The following is a 13549-nucleotide window of genomic DNA, read 5'->3' on the forward strand; positions in this document are numbered from 1 at the left end:
GTGAGAGAGGCCACTGCTAGCATGTCATCCCTGACTTGGAATTCTATGCACTTATGATTGGAACTATTAGCAAGCATCCGCAACTACTAACGTTCATTAAGGTAAAACCCAACCATAGCCTTAAGATATATTGGTCCCCCTTCAATCCCATATGCATCAATTTCTACGCAAGGTTGAAGCTTCTGTCACTCTTGCCCTCCAATACATAGTCCTATCAACATACAACTAACCTTATGGTGTGATCCACGCGCGCGCTCATATGATGGGCACCAAAGGACAGCAACATAACCACAAGCAAATTAAATCAATCATAGCAATTCATCAACCACCGATAGGACAACGAAAATCTACTCAGACATCATAGGATAGCAACACATCATTGGATAATAATATGAAGCATAAAGCACCATGTTCAAGTAGAGGGTACAGCGGGTTGCGGGAGAGTGGACCGCTGTACATAGAGGGAGGAAGGTGATGGAGATGTTGGTGAAGATGATGGAGGTGTTGGTGTAGATCGCGGTGATGATGATGGCCCCCGGTGGCACTCTGGCGCCACCGGAAGCGAGGGGGAGAGAGCCCCCCTCCTTCTTCTTCTTCCTTGACCTTCTCCCTAGGAGGGAGAAGGGTTTCCCCTCTGGTCCATGGTCTCCATGGCGTGGGAGGGGCGAGAGCCCCTCCGAGATTGGATCTGTCTCTCTGTCTCTCTCTGTTTCTGCATTCTCTCTGCTGCCCTTTCACCGTTTCTTTTATATCCGGAGATCCGTAACTCCGATTGGGTTGAATCTTTCACCAAGATTTTTCTCATAAAATTAGCTTTCTTGCGGCAAAAGAAGAGCGTCAACCGCCTTACGGGGTGCCCACGAGGGTCCAGGGCGCGCCTGCCCCCTGCCTCGTGGCCCCCTCGGGCACCGTCTCACGTTGATTTTACTTCCCAAAAATCATAATATTCCAAAATAATTCTCCGTCCTTTTTTATCCCGTTTGGACTCCGTTTGATATTGGGTTTCTTCGAAACATAAACATGCAACAAACAGGAACTGGCACTGGGCACTGGATCAATATGTTAGTCCCCAAAAATAGTATAAAAAGTTGCCAAAAGTATATGAAAGTTGTAGAATATTGGCATGGAACAATCAAAAATTATAGATACGACGGAGACGTATCAGAGGCATACCTCGGTACAAACCGGAGACCCAAAAGAGCGATTAACTAATGTATTCATTCAGAATCCTCCTTCCAAATGGATTTGTACGTGCCTAGCAGTTTGTATCATGCTAGTCATTTGTGTTGCCACGTTGTACATACCTAGTCATCTTTCCAGTAAAAGAAAGCAATATGGGGCAACCTATGCTAACATATTGGAATTTGAAGAACAAATTTCAAATTCCAAGAGAACATTTGAATTCAAAGGGTTTTATCAATTTAAGATTTTTTTTTCAAAGGATGACAATTTTACCGTTTTCAAAAAACATTTAAACCTATGGATAGTTTAACAATTCCGTGGACATATTTTTGAATGCGTACGTTGAACAATTCCTTCTACGTGAACATTATATCTTAAATTTAGAGAACCATTTTTGAATCCTAGAACAACTTTTGAATGAAGATCAATTGTTGAATCCAGGAACCAATTTCACATTTGGTGTTTTTTGTCAAAAAATTACAATTTTTTAATGTACTGAATAATATTTTCAATTTATGGAAGCTTTTAAAATTAGATGAACTAATTATGAATTCGGTGAACAAGATTTGAATGTACATTTTTTTAATCTACAAAATCTTATTGAATCAATGAAGAACTTTCAAATTCAGTGTTTTTTTTTGAATTTATGAACAACTTTTGACTTTCAAGAACAGTTTTTTGAATATAGGAATAATTTTCAATCACCGAATAAATTTCAAGAACAGTTTCTGAATGTATGAACTTTTTTGAATGCTTTGAACAATGTTTGAATTTCTGAACATTTTTTTTGTAATTATAAACAATTTTTTTATCTATAAAACAATATTTGAAACACTTGAATACTTTCTTGAATCTAAGGACAATTTTTAAATCAGTAAAAAAATCAAATTCGATGAACAATTTTCGAAATAATAATAAAAATTGTATCTATGAACATACTTCGAGTTCCAAGAAATGTTTATAAATTATGAAATATTTCCAAATTTCAAGAACATTTTCTTAGTCCATGAAAGATTTTCAATCAATGAACAAATATGAAGAATTTTTAAGATAATGAACAAGATTTTGTATGGATGGACATTTTTTGTATGCTTTGAACAATTTTTTATCTCCAAACTCTTTTTCAATTCAAGAACATTTTTTGGACATTTATTTTAATTATAAAAAAAATATTGCCAAGAACAATTTTCAATTGCTTTAACATTTTTTGAAACTACGGACCATGTTTGAATCAATGAACAAAAATAATTTTGAGTTGTGCAAATTCCTGTTTGTTTTTATTTTTCTATTCCATGTAGTATAGAATTGGAAGAGACATTTTGGAAATATTGTTCCTTAATTAGTTTCTACATTTTTTCTAAAACTCTTTCTTGCTTTGTGCGTAAGAGCACTGGATGAAAGAGCAAAGCATAACCCGAAACATGAACGAAACAAAACAAGAAACGAGGGCTAGCGACGAACAAAAAATAGGAATGAAGAAACAGGCCCATGAAGCCCGCTAGTAGGATGCTTTGTTCGAAAGACGACAAATTAACACGAAGAGCATCACATAGAATCTCTTGAGTGTGTCTACTTGTCGCATGTTGTGAAACGATGTAATATGGCTAGCCCAATAAAGACCTAAGCTACACAGCCTACTCACCGCAGCAAGTGTCTCATAGTCAGGCAATCAAGGAGAGTTATACTCATGCATAATATATATCTTACTTCAAAAAAGATTATGTCCTTCGCTCATCCATCATCCAACCTACTTACATTTCTCCCCCCTCTCGTCTTCCACCTCGATTTTTTCCTCGTATCTCTGGGGTTTTCCATCGGTTTTTCACGAAAACCCATCAGTAGCCTCACCTTTTATTCAGACTAGATGACCCGGTGCGCCAAATGGCGTAGAGACCCATTTGAAACCATGTCCGCATTGAAAATATTTGCCTTTTTTTAGTAACTTTATGTTTGATCAAGGATAGAGACCATGTCAAACTAGAAGTGTTTTGAACGTGTATTTGAACAATGTGCCATTTGGCTCTATGTTTACCCAAGTAAGGTGCAAGGTCCAAATTCAAGCATCAAGGGTAATGATTCTAAACCTTTTATAACAGAAATCTTTGCATTTGTTAGTAACTTCGAGTTTTAGCAAGCACTGTGTGTAATAATTCTAAACCTTTCATATGAAAAATTAAGGAATACCCATGGCACAAAAAGTGAGAGCAAGTGGAGTATTCAAACAATGCATATGAGATTGATTTAGAACTAACTTAATAGATATTTATGTTCCATTACATGGTACTTGGTAGCTTAAAAGAAGATATTCAGATCACTTGATAATGTCATACATTGGCTTTATAAAAGTAAGCTATATTAGCAAAGGCCAGAGATGCATTGTCTTTCTCGCAGCAAGGACCAAGACGCGAGAAGGTGGTGGTATTAGGTAGAGTCATCGCTACTTGTCCGAGCAGTATCGAACATAATTTCGTCGTCTAAGCAGGCATGCTTATGGTCAGTGGCGGCGCCAGGATTCAGCCACACCCCCGGCCGGCCTAGGAAGCCTTCCAGCACTGCAGTGCTCTCTACAGTATACAAAGGGAATCAGCCTTATACCCCAGGCATCCACTCGGGCTGCCTGGGGCCTGTCTCCGCCGCAGCCTACAATCGCACATAGTGGTTTAAGCCATCATCCATGTCTCCAACATAACCCTCAATGCAGCTTGAATCTGAGTCTGGATCATATGCCTTTCTTCTGCAATGAGACATGCCACGCTAGTCACGCTTTGAAGCGCAACCACAACATCATGAATTTCCAGAAGAGTCTATTTGATATCACAGATAGTGATTAAAGCAGTAGGGTCCAATGTAGCTCGATTATGGATTTTGTTTGATGTAACACGCACTTCGTCTGATAGTGTGACGCTTCCCTAGTCATCCGTTTAATCTCAACAGGACAACATCACATTTTATCTGCTAACCAAAGTACAACAGGTAAAACAAAGTACAACAGGCAAAGCTTGAATCTAACTATCATAAAAAAATACACAAACCTATCTAGCATAAATAATTTGGCTCGGTGTATCCATGTTAACAACTGATTAACGGAATATATTGGGTTGGGGTACCAAGGCTAATTAGTTACATGATTCCTAATCAGGAAGCCTACTCAATAATGTCAATCTACAAAGCATTCACAATACGAAAAAGCGAATAAAATGCAGTTTCAACAGCCCGATAAATTACGCTGGAACCTTACTAGGTCTGGAGAGTTTACAGTTAAATCAATGTATCTTGATGTTATCAATTCAAGCTATATTCCTAGTTCCAAATATGTTTGGACTGTCAAAGTTCCTTTGAAAATTAAAGTGTTTATGTGGTTTCTACATAAATAAGTCATCTTAACTAAGGACAATTTGGCAAAGCGTAACGGGACAGGACCTACTAGGTGTAGTTTCTGTGATCGGGATGAATCTATCAAACACCTTTTTCTTGATTGCCCGTTGGCCGAAGTTCTATGGCGGACGGTCCATATTGCATTTAATATTACTCCTCCGAGTTCTGTCAGCACGTTATTTGGAACGTGGTTTAACGGGATAGAGTCTGAAACAGCGAGACACATTCATGTAGGCGTATGTGCTTTATTGTGGCAGTCTGGAACTGCAGAAATGATTTGGTTTTTAACAGAACAACAAATATGCATTTTTTGCAGGTTATCTTCCGAGCCACTGCGTTGATCCGTATGTGGTCGCTACTCACTCCGACGGAGGCCAGGGAGCGTTTGGTTATTGGATCTATCCGGTGGGAGATGGTAGCACGGGATATCTTCAACCTGTTTGGATGGCGGTCATGTAATAGGATAGGCAATTAGTTTACCTATCTTTCTTATGCCAGCCGGTTGTGGCTTTTTTGGCTAGTTTGTTATTGGCCTTTTGGCTCTTTGTGAGCTTTCCTTCACTTTCGTTGAGACTTTAAGACCTTGTTGAACCTATTTGCTTATTTATAAAGTTGGCCGTATGTATCGTTCTGATGCAGAGGCTGGGGAGCCCCCCCTTTTCAAAAAAATCTAATTTCTTTTGTTGATGTCGTACTGTAGATAAATATTATCTTGTCAACTACGGATATCCAAACAGGGTTGGATATCTATCTCCATACAAAGGGCAACAATACCATGTACCAGATTTCCAACAACACCAACCAGTTGGGAGATATGACACATTCAACCATCGACATTCTTCTTTGCGAAATATAATCGAAAGAACATTTGGTGTTCTTAAGATGAAATGGCGAATTCTTGGAGTTGGAGGTTGATAACCCACAAGTATAGGGGATCAATTGTAGCCTCTTTCGATAAGTAAGAGTGTCGAACCCAACGAGGAGCTAAAGGTAGAACAAATATTCCCTCAAGTTCTATCGACCACCGATACAACTCTACGCATGCTTGATGTTCACTTTACCTAGAACAAGAATAAAACTAGAAGTACTTTGTAGGTGTTTTTGGATAGGTTTGCAAGAATATAAAGAGCACGTAAATAAAAATTAGGGGCTGTTTAGATAAAAACACAATAAAGTAAATATAGCGAGTGTGGAAAAGTGGTGGTAGGAGTTGTGAAATTGTCCCTAAGCAATTGACTACTTTACTAGACCGATAGCAAGTATTATGTGAGAGAGGCCACTGCTAGCATGTCATCCCTGACTTGGAATTCTATGCACTTATGATTGGAACTATTAGCAAGCATCCGCAACTACTAACGTTCATTAAGGTAAAACCCAACCATAGCCTTAAGATATATTGGTCCCCCTTCAATCCCGTATGCATCAATTTCTATGCTAGGTTGAAGCTTCTGTCACTCTTGCCCTCCAATACATAGTCCTATCAACATACAACTAACCTTATGGTGTGATCCACGCGCGCGCTCATATGATGGGCACCAAAGGACAACAACATAACCACAAGCAAATTAAATCAATCATAGCAATTCATCAACCACCGATAGGACAACGAAAATCTACTCAGACATCATAGGATAGCAACACATCATTGGATAATAATATGAAGCATAAAGCACCATGTTCAAGTAGAGGGTACAGCGGGTTGCGGGAGAGTGGACCGCTGTAGATAGAGGGAGGAAGGTGATGGAGATGTTGGTGAAGATGATGGAGGTGTTGGTGTAGATCGCGGTGATGATGATGGCCCCCGGTGGCACTCCGGCGCCACCGGAAGCAAGGGGGAGAGAGCCCCCCTCCTTCTTCTTCTTCTTTGACCTTCTCCCTAGGAGGGAGAAGGGTTTCCCCTCTGGTCCATGGTCTCCATGGCGTGGGAGGGGCGAGAGCCCCTCCGAGATTGGATCTGTCTCTCTGTCTCTCTCTGTTTCTGCGTTCTCTCTGCTGCCCTTTCACCGTTTCTTTCATATCCGGAGATCCGTAACTCCGATTGGGTTGAATCTTTTGCCCAGATTTTTCTCATAAAATTAGATTTCTTGCGGTAAAAGAAGAGCATCAACCGCCTTACGAGGTGCCCACGAGGGTCCAGGGCGCACCTGCCCCCCGGGGCGCGCCCCCTGCCTCGTGGCCCCCCTCGGGCACCGTCTCGCGTTGATTTTACTTCCCAAAAATCATAAATATTCCAAAATAATTCTGCGTCCTTTTTTATCCCGTTTGGACTCCATTTGATATTGGGTTTCTGCGAAACATAAACATGCAACAAACAGGAACTGGCACTGGGCACTGGATCAATATGTTAGTCCCCAAAAATAGTATAAAAAGTTGCCAAAAGTATATGAAAGTTGTAGAATATTGGCATGGAACAATAAAAAATTATAGATATGATGGAGACGTATCAGCATCCCCAAGCTTAATTCATGCTCGTACTCGAGTAGGTAAATGATAAAAAAGACAATTTTTGATGTGGAATGCTACCTAGCATAATCTTGATCATGTATCTAATCATGGCATGAATATTAAGACACGAGTGATTCAAGGCAATAGTCTATCATTTGACATAAAACAATAATACTTCAAGCCTACTAATAAAGCAATCATGTCTTTTCAAAATAACAAGGCCAAAGAAAGTTATCCCTACAAAATCATATAGTCTGGCTATGCTCCATCTTCACCACACAAAATATTCACATCATGCACAACTCCGATGACAAGCCGAGCAATTGGTTCATACTTTTTAACGCGCTTCAGCTTTTTCAACCCTCACGCAATACATGAGCATGAGCCATGGACATAGCACTATAGGTGGAATAGAATATGATGATGGGGGTTATGTGGAGAAGACAAAAAAGGAGAAAGTCTCACATCGACGTGGCTAATCAACGGGCTATGGAGAAGCCCATCAATTGATGTCAATGTGAGGATTAGGGATTGTCATGCAACGGATGCACTAAGAGCTATAAGTATATGAAAGCTCAAACTAAAACGAAGTGGGTGTGCATCCAACTTGCTTGCTCATGAAGACCTAGGGCATTTGAGGAAGCCCGTCGTTCGAATATACAAGCCATCTATAATGAAAATTCCACTAGTATATGAAAGTGATAACTCAAGAGACTCTCTATATGAAGAACATGGTGCTACTTTGAAGCACAAGTGTGCTAAAAGGATAGTAACATTGCCCCCTTTTCTTTTCTCTTTTTTTAGCGGGCTTCTTTTGGCCCCCTTTTTTTATTTAGGCTTCTTTGGCCTCTCTTTTTTTTGGCGGGCAATGCTCTAATAATGATGATCATCACACTTTTATTTACTTACAACTCGATTTTACAACTCGATACTAGAACAAAGATATGACTCTATATGAATGCCTCTGGCGGTGTACCGGGATGTGCAATGATCTAGCGTAGCAATGACATCAAAAAAGGGACAAGCCATGAAAACATCATGCTAGCTATCTTACGATCATGCAAAGCAATATGACAATAAATGCTCAAGTCATGTATATGATGATGATGGATGTTGCATGGCAATATATCTCGGAATGGCTATGAAAATGCCATGATAGGTAGGTATGGTGGCTGTTTTGAGGAAGATATAATGAGGCTTATGTGTGATAGAGCGTATCGTATCACGGGGTTTGGATGCACCGATGAAGTTTGCGCCAACTCTCAAGGTGAGAAAGGGCAATGCACGGTACCGAAGAGGCTAGCAATGATGGAAGGGTGAGAGTGCGTATAATCCGTGGACTCACATTAGTCATAAAGAACTCATATACTTATTGCAAAAGTTTATTAGCCCTCGAAGCAAAGTACTACTACGCATGCCCCTAGGGGGATAGATTGGTAGGAAAAGACCATCGCTCGTCCCCGACCGCCACTCATAAGGAAGACAATCAATAAACACCTCATGCTCCGACTTTGTTACATAACGGTTCACCATACGTGCATGCTACGGGAATCACAAACCTCAACACAAGTATTTCTACTAATCCACAACTACCCACTAGCATGACTCTGATATCACCATCTTCATATCGCAAAACTATTGCAAGGAATCAAACATATCATATTCAATGATCTACAAGTTTTATGTAGGATTTTATGACTAACCATCCGAATGACCAATTCCTGTCAACTCTCTAAATAGATATAAGTGAAGCAAGAGAGTTTAATCCTTTCTACAAAAGATATGCCCACGCTCTAACAAATATAAGTGAAGCAAAAGAGCATTCTACAAATGGCGGTTTTCTATGTGAAGAGAAACAGGCAATCCAAACTTCAAATGATATAAGTGAAGCACATGAAGCATTCTATAAAGCCATACTCAAAAGATATAAGCGAAGCACATGAAGCATTCTATAAAGCCATACTCAAAAGATATAAGCGAAGTGCAAAGAGCATTCTATAAATCAACCAAGGATTAACTCATACCAGCATGGTGCGTAAAAGAAAAAAGAAAACTAAATGCAAAAGACGCTCCAAGATTGCACATATCGCATGAACGAAACGAATCCGAAAACATACCGATACTTGTTGAAGAAAGAGGGGATGCCTTCTGGGGCATCCCCAAGCTTAGACGCTTGAGTCTCCTTGAATATTTACTTGGGGTGCCTTGGGAATCCCCAAGCTTGAGATCTTGCCTCTCTTCCTTCTTCTCACATCGAGACCATCTCGATCATCGAACACTTCATCCACAAAAAACTTCAACAGAAAACTCGGTAAGATCCGTTAGTATAATAAAGCAAATCACTACTCTAAGTACTGTTGCAAACCAATTCACATTTTGTTTTTGCATTGTGTCTACTGTAATATAGATTTTTCATGGCTTAATCCACTGATATAAATTGATAGTTTCATCAAAACAAGCAAACTATGCATCAAAAACAGAATCTGTCTTAAAACAGAACAGTCTGTAATAATCTGAACATTCACCATACTTCTAATACTTGAAAATTCTTCCAAAATTAGTAAAAATAAAAAATTTGTATAGAAAGACAGTGCAAAAAGAATCAGAACCGTTTGACGTTCCAGTAAAAATTTAAAAATCGCGCACTACAGCCAAAGTTTCTGTCCTGCACCGCACAAACCAACAAGCATTGTAAACACCCTAAAGGCAAACCTTAGTACATTATTTTTATAATACAATGGAATTGTACAAGGGGATAATTATTTTTGTTGAAAAGTTTCTGTAATCAAGATTCGTAAAGTTTCCGTGAGCATGAACAAAGTTCAAGGAGCTCTCCCACTTCAACAATGCTTGTCTTTCTCACTTTCACTTTCCTTTTTGAAATTTTTTGGTTCCCCACTTTATTTTTTATATTTTTTAAACTATATAAAAGCACTCAATAGAAATAAATGACTCTCTAAAACTTCCGGGTTGTCTCCCTGGCAACGCTTTCTTTAAAGCCATTAAGCTAGGCATATAGTGCTCAAGTAGTGAATCCACCCGGATCCCAAGGTATATCAAAGCCAATTTTAATTAGCAATGATTTGGCATTTAGTAGTGAGCACAAAGCAACATATATCAAGTAATGACGAAGTCTAACTCTCTTCCTATGCATTGGCATGTCATAAAAGAACAATTCATGCACACCTAGTAAAGGCCAATGCATAGTATAAACAGTTTCTTGCAATTTTGTCATGTGGGAAACATAGAGAGGTGGAGATATAGTTCCTCTCTCATAATAATTGCAAGTAGGAGCAGCAAGCACATGCATATTATATCTATCAAAATCATCATGCGTAATAGTAAAAGGCAACCCATCAATATAATCCTTAATAAGAGCAAACTTCTCCGATATAGTGTAGTTTGGAGAATTCAAAAAGATAATAGGACTATCATGCGTGGGTGCAATAGCAACAATTTGATGTTTAACATAAGGAACTATAGCAAGTTCATCTCCATAAGCATCATTCATATTGGCATCTTGGCCACAAGCATAGCAAGCATCATCAAAAAGGGATATTTCAAAAGAATCAACGGGATCATAACAATCATCATAGCATTCATCCTTCGGTAAGACGAAGGGAAATTAAACAATGTATGAGTTGAAGAGTTACTCTCATTAGAAGGTGGGCACGGGTAGCTAATCCGCTCTTCCTCCTTTTGTTCTTCGCTCTCCTCATCATCTTTTTCATCCAATGAGCTCACAGTTTCATCAATTTCTTCTTCCATAGACTCCTGCAAAATATTAGTCTCTTCTTGGACAGTGGAGTAGTCCTCAATATATGGTTCAACATAGGCATTAGAAGCATAATTATCATAACAATATTGAAGTATGGCAAAATTTTCAAATTTGTAAAGAGTAGCACCATACTTTTCAATCAAAGAAGCAATTTCATAAGCACCCTTAAAAGCAACAAATTCTTCAATTTGTTGAAGATCATAGTAACTATAAACACCTTTAGCATACAAAGATACGATTCCATTACCACTAAACACACATTGATAGGGAAGGTGTTTCTTAGGGTTTTCAGAACAACAAGTAAAATCATATATTTCACATAAATTCCAAGCATAGCATTGCAAACGATGAATTTGACCTAGTAAAAGTTTCCCTTTTCAGATATACAGTGTCGCACATAACAAGCATGCTCATCTAAAGATTTTCCCTCAACTAAGCTAGTTGGGGTTTCAGCACGAGCACATAGGGATCGAAGATGATCCAAGTAATAAGCTTCAGGAGTGTGATAGATTTTGAGTGGTTCTTCAACCATTGATTCAGTAGGCACAACTATTTTTTTTGGTATTTTGCGTTTCCTACCCATAACTAAAGATAGAAAACAACTAAGAATAGCAAATAAAAATTACTTAGTGATAAAGCAAACAAGCACACACGAGAATATTCACCCCACGCTATGACTCCCCGGCAACGACGCCAGAAAAAGGTCTTGATAACCCACAAGTATAGGGGATCAATTGTAGCCTCTTTCGATAAGTAAGAGTGTCGAACCCAACGAGGAGCTAAAGGTAGAACAAATATTCCCTCAAGTTCTATCGACCACCGATACAACTCTACACACGCTTGACGTTCACTTTACCTAGAGCAAGAATAAAACTAGAAGTACTTTGTAGGTGTTTTTGGATAGGTTTGCAAGAATATAAAGAGCACGTAAATAAAAATTAGGGGCTGTTTAGATAAAAACACAATAAAGTAAATATAGCGAGTGTGGAAAAGTGGTGGTAGGAGTTGTGAAATTGTCCCTAAGCAATTGACTACTTTACTAGACCGATAGCAAGTATTATGTGAGAGAGGCCACTGCTAGCATGTCATCCCTGACTTGGAATTCTATGCACTTATGATTGGAACTATTAGCAAGCATCCGCAACTACTAACGTTCATTAAGGTAAAACCCAACCATAGCCTTAAGATATATTGGTCCCCCTTCAATCCCATATGCATCAATTTCTACGCAAGGTTGAAGCTTCTGTCACTCTTGCCCTCCAATACATAGTCCTATCAACATACAACTAACCTTATGGTGTGATCCACGCGCGCGCTCATATGATGGGCACCAAAGGACAGCAACATAACCACAAGCAAATTAAATCAATCATAGCAATTCATCAACCACCGATAGGACAACGAAAATCTACTCAGACATCATAGGATAGCAACACATCATTGGATAATAATATGAAGCATAAAGCACCATGTTCAAGTAGAGGGTACAGCGGGTTGCGGGAGAGTGGACCGCTGTACATAGAGGGAGGAAGGTGATGGAGATGTTGGTGAAGATGATGGAGGTGTTGGTGTAGATCGCGGTGATGATGATGGCCCCCGGTGGCACTCTGGCGCCACCGGAAGCGAGGGGGAGAGAGCCCCCCTCCTTCTTCTTCTTCCTTGACCTTCTCCCTAGGAGGGAGAAGGGTTTCCCCTCTGGTCCATGGTCTCCATGGCGTGGGAGGGGCGAGAGCCCCTCCGAGATTGGATCTGTCTCTCTGTCTCTCTCTGTTTCTGCATTCTCTCTGCTGCCCTTTCACCGTTTCTTTTATATCCGGAGATCCGTAACTCCGATTGGGTTGAATCTTTCACCAAGATTTTTCTCATAAAATTAGCTTTCTTGCGGCAAAAGAAGAGCGTCAACCGCCTTACGGGGTGCCCACGAGGGTCCAGGGCGCGCCTGCCCCCTGCCTCGTGGCCCCCTCGGGCACCGTCTCACGTTGATTTTACTTCCCAAAAATCATAATATTCCAAAATAATTCTCCGTCCTTTTTTATCCCGTTTGGACTCCGTTTGATATTGGGTTTCTTCGAAACATAAACATGCAACAAACAGGAACTGGCACTGGGCACTGGATCAATATGTTAGTCCCCAAAAATAGTATAAAAAGTTGCCAAAAGTATATGAAAGTTGTAGAATATTGGCATGGAACAATCAAAAATTATAGATACGACGGAGACGTATCAGAGGCATACCTCGGTACAAACCGGAGACCCAAAAGAGCGATTAACTAATGTATTCATTCAGAATCCTCCTTCCAAATGGATTTGTACGTGCCTAGCAGTTTGTATCATGCTAGTCATTTGTGTTGCCACGTTGTACATACCTAGTCATCTTTCCAGTAAAAGAAAGCAATATGGGGCAACCTATGCTAACATATTGGAATTTGAAGAACAAATTTCAAATTCCAAGAGAACATTTGAATTCAAAGGGTTTTATCAATTTAAGATTTTTTTTTCAAAGGATGACAATTTTACCGTTTTCAAAAAACATTTAAACCTATGGATAGTTTAACAATTCCGTGGACATATTTTTGAATGCGTACGTTGAACAATTCCTTCTACGTGAACATTATATCTTAAATTTAGAGAACCATTTTTGAATCCTAGAACAACTTTTGAATGAAGATCAATTGTTGAATCCAGGAACCAATTTCACATTTGGTGTTTTTTGTCAAAAAATTACAATTTTTTAATGTACTGAATAATATTTTCAATTTATGGAAGCTTT

This window comes from Aegilops tauschii, chromosome 4 (assembly GCF_002575655.3).
Source record: "Aegilops tauschii subsp. strangulata cultivar AL8/78 chromosome 4, Aet v6.0, whole genome shotgun sequence".
In the NCBI taxonomy this organism is placed as follows: domain Eukaryota; kingdom Viridiplantae; phylum Streptophyta; class Magnoliopsida; order Poales; family Poaceae; genus Aegilops; species Aegilops tauschii.